Here is an 8,326-nt window from a genome sequence, read left to right as displayed (position 1 = left end):
GCCGAGTGGCCGGTGTAGGGTTCAGGTGGTCCAGTAAAGTAGGCTTGAGCCGCTGGAGTGGATGGGTAGCCCGATGTATTTGGAGCGGATCCCAGAATTGACGGTTGTCGGTAAGGTGCGCGCCAGAGTTGAGATGCGCCATGAGCACTATGGTAGCCGTAGTGTTGCATGGGGTGACGGTTAGTGTTGCGACCTCCGCGGCGGTTGGATCGGCCACATTCGCGCTAATAGCGCGAAGAACTACCTCCGCGGGAACTATTGCAGGAACCGTTGCAACTATTTGATGGACAGTTCGCGTTGGAGGCGTAGAAAACAGCAGCGGTCTTCTCCGGTTCAGCAATTCTTGTTTCTTCCATCTGAAGAAGCGATCGGGTCTGTAGAAAGGTGGAAAGGGGATTCTGAAAGGAGATGAGGTTGGCGACGGTCCCGTAATTTTTCGGAAGGCCGTGTAGGGTTTATAGGACGAGTTGTTTGTCGGAGATTGGATTTCCGAGATCGGCCAAGTTGTCCGCCGTGGTTTTGATTATTTGGCAATAATCGTGAATGGAGAGAGTGCCTTTCTTGAGGGACTTGAATTTTTCTTCAAGTTGAATGGCTCGATAATCTTTGTTATCGGTGAAGAGAGAAGAGATGGCGGTCCATAGATCACTGGCGGTGGAGGTTTTTTAGAGAACCATGCTGGACAAATCATCGGAGATGGTGCCGTAAATCCAAGATTGGAGGAGATAGTCGGCGCGCTGCCATTCATCGGCGGAAATCGAATCCGGTCGGGGTTTTCCATGTAGAAGATCGGAGAGGCAGAAACGACTGACGGTAATTGTGGAAAAGTGGCTCCACTTTTGATAATTAGGATTTTTCAGATCTAGAGTAACGGGGATAAGAGATTTGATATTAGAGATGGCATGAGAAAGGTGAAAAAGGATTGAGAGAGGCGGTGGAGGGAGAAGAAGCGTCGTCGGCCATGGAGAAGAAGGGGGGGCCACGGCTATGGAGAAGAAGGGGTGGTGACGGCTAGGTTAACCTAGTGTCTGATACAATATAGGAGAAATAGATTTGGAGAAAAGAGAGAATAATATATCTCACGTATATTAATCATATATATAGTTATATGTAGGAAACCCTAACCTACTACACAAGGTAACCTATTATACAAGGTAACTATAATAAATAAGAATAATAATAATATACGTAATATATATAATATATACGCTAATAAGAAGAAAGTATTGTTTACAGAGCTACCATGTACGTAAGTTCGTATTAATCTATTTTGAATTCTATTTCTTCTTATGTGGGTAATTATTGACGAAATTTCATACGATGTTATTAAGGACTTTCTTCTTATCTTATATATGGACAAGATTTAGTTGTTTCAGTTAACTCTCTGCAGCAAGCAACCATTGCTACGACTTGCGCTTACAATTAATTTTTATCCTATTGTAGTAAAATATAATTACATGGAGTTTGTCCTAAAGAAATTATTCCAACCAAAATTGGGCAAATGAACAGTTTTTAAAAACTAAAACCAACAGAATGAGAAGGGTGTTTTCGACATTTTTACAGTGAAACATCTTACATCATCCATACACAGACAGAGGATTCTCCGTCCAGTTATTACTCAATCAATAAAAAAAAAATGTACACATGACACACATATTATATTACACAATCATATCGACGAAAATATATTAATCACACAATATTTTTATCAATTCCAACCACAAAACCAAAAGATGTCACAAAATTAACATGTGCCGATAATTAAGTAGTGGAGGGTTCAAGTAGCTGCCCAATGAAGAGAACCATCCCACTCATATCTTCTCTTATAACAAACATGAAAGGATGATCAGCCACAAAATCATATTTCGTCTCAATTCTCAAACGTTGAAGTTGAAATACACCAACCGAAACTGCTGCAGCTTCCGTGCCTTCCTCGTTCACTTCAACGAACGCCTTGTGGAAAATTTCCGAGACGAACAATTTCTCTGTCGGGGTAGTTATAGTTGAGTACACCATTTCAGTGAGATCACCGCAAGAAAAAGGAAGCACCATTCCGAGCTCCCTCAGAACTTCTCCCGCTCGAAATTCGAATTCTATCTTAAATTTTGGAATTCGGAAATTACCAACTTTGACATCCCAGAGAGGGAGGTGTTTCTCGATAAATCCCGATTCAGAGCCGGCTTTTTCTATCAAGGATGGTAGGCCATCTTTTGCATCTGGAAGAAATATATACATTGAGAATTTGCGTTTATCTTCACCTTGTTTATACGGCAGCCTCAAAACCTTGAAACCCTCAAAATCACGGATATATTGCCTCTCCCAACTTGTCATGAAAGGTACTTTAATTGAGCTTCCGTTTAAGAGGAAAAACTCGTCGTCTTTAGTCATTGACGCATCAAATTGTTCCTCCCATTTTCCTTTAAAATACACTGCATTAGCGAGGATAAGCCTAGTGAGCATCAACTGAATCAGGTGGCAGTATTTCTTCGATGTGGCCATTTGTTTCGTTCTCAGCCCATTTATTCACTTCTTTTATTACCTCATCAGCCTTCAAAAAATCATCAAGATAAGAAAATACAATAATTAAAATAAAACTGCAACACACGTAAACTTTGAAAAGCTATAGGTAAAAGTCGATATGTTTTCATTAAAGTTCCCCATAGTGTTAAGAGAAACATACACCCAATTCGCCTAATTTCATTTTATTGCGGAAAAGTCTATACGTTTTCATTTTTCTTGCACGGAATCTCATTTTTTGTTAATAATTAACGCGGTTAATTTCAAGAGATTAATTAAAGCATTCAATTTATTTTCCTAACTGAGATTTATTTGGTGCAGATTTTGTACGACACGAAGGGAGTTTACGCATAGTTAATTGGTCCATTTGAACGTTGAATTATTTTCTTAAATTAAGTGTGTTAGAATCCAACTCGATTATATTCCCTTCGAAAATTGGGAGAAGTCTGACGTGTACATAGAAAGGATTTTTAGTCTTTAGGAATTTTTGTGGAGAGTTAAATGCTACACCTGGTTATGCTACACCTTGTTGCTTTTATAGGCTTTTCTTGATAAGGAAGTAGTGGAAACCTAATAGGAATCAATTTCCGCCACTTTCCCCCATCAGGATTTGTTCATCGATTTGTGCCATGTTGGATTCCGAGTTTTGGAATGTTGTGTAAATAAGAATTGTCGCCCTTGAAATTAGCTTTCCAATGCCGCCAAAATCACCTAATTCGGAGTTCGTGTGAGAGAGATATGCTCGAAATGGTGGACACTGTCAAAGCTGTGGCGAGATTCCTTCTTCCAATTTGATTTGTTTCCTTATTTGCAACTTTTTTCCTTTCTTTTTGATCTTCTTCATGAACACCTAATTTTCGTTTTTCACATATAAAACACAAAATCAATCAATTAAAGCACAAATATAATTAAATCGAAACAAAAGATCCACGTAAAGTAAACGTGTTGAGTGTAATATCTACACTCAACAAATGCCTATGTCGGATACAACTATATTAGATTTACACCCCTTAACTATGTGGTCGTACAAAATACCCTTCAACTACAAAATGTAACAAAGTTGTCATTCTGTTTACACTTTACAATCTATTAGTGGACGATGATGTGGCATACTGGGTTTCTCATTTATATAATTTTTTTTCAAAGTTTTACTTTTTCGGACATTTTTATCCCTCAATTTTGTGTATATATAAAAACGCAGAAAACTCAAAATCCAAACAAAATATTGAAAGGAACTACAAAACCCATTTCAAGAGATGAAGCGAATAGCTAGAGCGGGAAAAGATAAAAACCCATGATATATTCTTCTTGTAATCAAGACGATCAAGAAAAAATGCATGAAATCCGGACAAACAATGCATGAAATATATAGTGTTAATATCATTTTGCCACCTGAACTTTACCCATTTTTCTATTTTGCCCCATTAATTAAAAAGATTCGCACGGGCACACCCAAACCCGTTATTTTGACTCATTTAATCACCCAAAGAGAATATTCTAGCGAATCTTCACAAATTCCGGCGCACACGCAAAGCACATGACAAAGTACATGGGTTTTTTTCGTCTTTTCAACTGAATATATCATATGGGTGAATTTGAAAGTTCCAAGCACTCGATTGAACTTAATTTGAAACTTCTCAAAGTTCGAAATGAACTAAAAGAAAACTTTAGTTCTTCTTCCATAGGAGTTTCTCCCCCTCAATTAATTCAACAAAAACCCGGACTTTAATTTCAATTAATTTCACTGGGTTTGTTCACCTTCCCAATTACAAACAAATCAAAATCATAGTGAGTCTCCTCTTCACTCTTGTTGGGTTTGTCCACCTTTCCATCGACAAGCATCTTCTTTGCCATTTGGACAATTTGTGCACTTTGCCCATCTCCAAAATCCCAAATCCTTTTACCAACAAAATGCCAAAAAACAAGCACTATTTATATCCATCTCCAAAAACACCAATAAAATCCCAAAATGACTTCTTTCTTCATCCACCGATCCATCAAATTCAGTACCTATTTCACAGCATTCACAAAGCCTCAAACGGAGTTTCTTCAAAAAAGATTGATTCTTGATAAAAGCACAAAAAAAGAAGAGAAGAAGAAGATGACGATGTGGGATGTCTGTATGTGTGTGTGTGTGTGTGCGAGAGAGAGGGAAGGAGAAGAAGTGAAAAAAACAGGGCCCACAAATTACTTGAGTCGAAAAGACCAAAAATCACTTACATTAAACATGTGTATCGTGCGTGCGTCGGTAAAAGAAAAGATTCGTCCCAATATTTGTCATAAGTGGTTATATGCCTGAAAAAAGTGGGTTTGGGTGTGCGCGTGCGAATTTACTTAGTTTAGGAGACAAAGTGGAAAAACGGGCAAAGCAAAGGTGGCAATATACAATTAACCCAATATATATAAAGGGATTATTTTAGAGACCACCCTCATTTCGAAAATATATATAACTAACTACCATGTTGTTTACACCCTAGTGCAAACCTCCTCCATTTGGATAATAATTTGACATACCCCCCTAGGCCACCCTGAAATACCCAGAATACCCTTTTAAATCAGTTTTAAACCCTAGTCAACCCATATCGGTCTCTATCTTCCTCTCCCATTTCCCAGATCCAAATCCCGCCCTCCCATGGTCTCTAACCGGCGATATTGCTTCCCGGAGTCATAACTCTCTCTCTGGTGGTCGGAATTCAGTAGTTCAACTATCGTTGGATTCCTCTCGTCGAGCTCTTTCTTTAGATGGTTATTCCATTCAGTTTGGGTGCTAAATCTGTTTCTGCAATTTTTTTAGTCGGCATATTTCGACGACATTTGTCTTACCAAAGGTGTAGTTTTTCGCCAGTCGGAATTTGACAGGCTACCCACCGTTGCATTCCTCTCGTCGGGATCTATATTTTGATGTAAATTTCATTCATTTTTATATTTTCAGATTTATTTCTATATTTTTTTGCATTTATGAGCGCGGAATCATTGGTGGTTTGCGGCGGCAAGGGTTTTGTTAGGAGGCGCTTGGGGTGAAGAGTCATTGACGGTTTGATCTAAAATTTGCAGTTATGGCCTCTCTCTCTCTATCTCTCGATCTCTTAGTGTTTGTTGTTTTTTGAGTGTTTTACTGTTTCTTTAATTTTGATTGATTTGCACTAAAATATTTTTTTTGTTTTCATTTTGCAACTGCAGCTTAATGAAGGCCATTGATCCTTTCCTTGAAGGTGTCAAAATTTTTTGTTGAAGTTACATCTGCTTTGTTCAACAGACTGTATACATTATTGTACATTACTATACATTACTATAGTAACATGTATTTACATATGCATATATTTGTGTATTTTCGATTTGTATTTTATTGGTTATGAGGTGATTTATAATATAAATATTGAAATTTGTATAAGTCAGTATTATATATAATTATTTATTTGTTTATTTATTTATTTTATTTATAAAAAAAATTATATATATATATATATATATATATATATATATATATATATATCTAACAAACATGTTTATTAAAAAAAAGAAAATCAGCGAAAACGATAAATGAAGGACCAGAAATGCTGAATGCAGTTTAGTCGAAAATTGCATACAAGGGTATTATAGTACTTTCGCTTTTCCAGGAATATGTCTAGTTTATTTGGTGGCTTGGGTATGTAAAATAACCCCATATATAAAAGAGGCATAGACAAATACGTGGACTAACTAAAAGAACGAACAAAACTAACCTTAGTCAGAAAATCAACACGATAAGAAGCAGCCCTGTAACCATTCTGGATAATTTCTTTGTAATGGGGCTTAAAGCTGAGACTCTGGTCAACCCAAACGCTGTTGACCAAGGACAAACTGGGCCCACCAAGCGGCTCACCGTCGGAGAACACCTTGGTCACGTGCTGCGGCAAGAGCGAGTTCAGTTCTTCAATGGAACTGGACTTGAAAAAGCCCAGCATCTGATCTCGGGTCGGGCCTTTCGACCCGGCCGCAATCATGCCCAACTAGATGTGGATCGACAAAGGCGAGAAAATGACATTTTTGTCTTTGAAGTCGGTGGAGATGAGTTGCTTTGCAAGTGAGAAGGAAACATCGGTCTGGCTTAGGATGGATTCTCTGTGCAGTTCCATTTTTTATGATGGAGATGAAATACTTGATCTGGTATTTAAAATGACATTAGGGTGATTAGGTAGGTAAATATATAAACTTTTGTTTTTAGTATTATGTCTGTGTGTGTGTGTATTATTGATATTATTGGTCACACACAAATGTGTTTCTTTTCGAACAAAGAGTTAAATACTGTGATGTATTCAAATGGCATGATCCTAAATTATGTGCCAGATCAAAAAATATTATCCCTGGATTGATAAGAAGAATAGAACGTTTGAAGCATGAATTGGCTAGCTATAAGAGAAAAGGAGATATAATATTATGAAGAAGATATGATGACAAATAGGTTAAAAGATATGAAGATATAATATTATGAATTGGCAAAGCAAGAAGATATGATGGCAAAGGAAAAAAAAAGTCCTATGAAAGAAAAAAAAATGGAGAATTTAATTGCCTAGTACAACAAATATAGAATGAAGATCTTCAAAGTTCTTTTGGTTGTCTTAGGTTGTTTAATTGTCATTGTAATGATGTAAAATAGTGGTTAGAATTTTTAGTGGTTAGTATTAGTGGTTAAGATGTAGTTGTTTGAGGAGATGTAATTGTCATTGTAATGATGTTCTTTATCATCTTCTTCATTTTGCAGTCAATTATGCATCTCCTCACTAATGAAATCATCCTTTATAACAGACTTACCCTTACCTAACCTCCTAATAATATTAGTGTCTAATATTGTAATATTACTGTAAACACAATAATACTTATTGTGGTTGATAGTAATATTACTGTCAACCACATATATTAATTCTTTTGGCTTTTTATTATGTTTACATTTGTTGAATGGTCAACATATTAAAATCACTCTATTTCAAAATAATAATGACTTTTGTTGTGTTAATATTTTTTTGTACTAGAGATTAATACAACAATATTACTGTATTAAACTGTAGTATATAGTTAATATTACTGTGTTAATATTACTGTCAATCACAACAACATTGTTGTTTAAAGGAGGGGGCAAAAAGAAGTGAAAGAAAGAAAGAAAGAAAAAAAAAATCAACGCCGGAGACCGGCGGTCATCGCCGGCGAAGGACAAAATTATCCATAAAATTGTGTTACGGGTCAAATTGAATAATTCGTGAAATTTGGGGTCAAATTGAGGTTAAATTAAATTAAATGATGAAATTGGAACATATTAAAATGTGAGGGACTATTTTAGTCTTTTACCAAAAACATCTGGACCATGTGTGAATTTTTTTGTAAAAGAGTTTTTTATCTGGACCCCTTTATAATCAGTACTCATTGATGGACTTATTTGTAAAGTGTCCTATTGAAAAAGAATTTGGATCCATCTAAATACAGTCAAATGTATTGGAGCTTCTCAGTAACTATTTCATTATAGGGGTACTGACAAATAGGCCCATGACAAGGCCACTTAATTAAAAGAGGGACATCCAACTTTTTTTCTTTCAAATAAATCCAGCCCATTCAAACTTATTTGCAAATAAGGAAAATCCTTTTATATATACCAAAATTACCCCCAATTCATTGAAACCCAATTTAACTCCAATTTCATGATTTACATTCCAATTTAGCCCAATTTCATCAATTAACCAATTTTAACCCTAATTTCAATTTTGACCCCAAACCACCGGAGACCGCCGGTCGCCGCCGTTGACCGGCGTTGACTTTTTTTTTTTGAATTCTTTTTTCC

General features: G+C 36.4%; 1 pseudogene; it reads right to left on the bottom strand.

Annotated features, from left to right (window-relative positions):
• Nucleotides 1–1,336: 1,336 nt before the first annotated feature.
• Nucleotides 1,337–6,632, bottom strand: LOC105962584 (serpin-ZX-like; annotated as a pseudogene).
• Nucleotides 6,633–8,326: the final 1,694 nt, after the last annotated feature.

The sequence above is a fragment of the Erythranthe guttata genome, chromosome 6 (assembly GCF_056151865.1).
Source record: "Erythranthe guttata isolate IM_541 chromosome 6, IM_541, whole genome shotgun sequence".
Lineage (NCBI taxonomy): Eukaryota > Viridiplantae > Streptophyta > Magnoliopsida > Lamiales > Phrymaceae > Erythranthe > Erythranthe guttata.
Note: the sequence above shows the minus strand (reverse complement) of the source record. Positions and strands in the feature narration are given on the sequence as shown.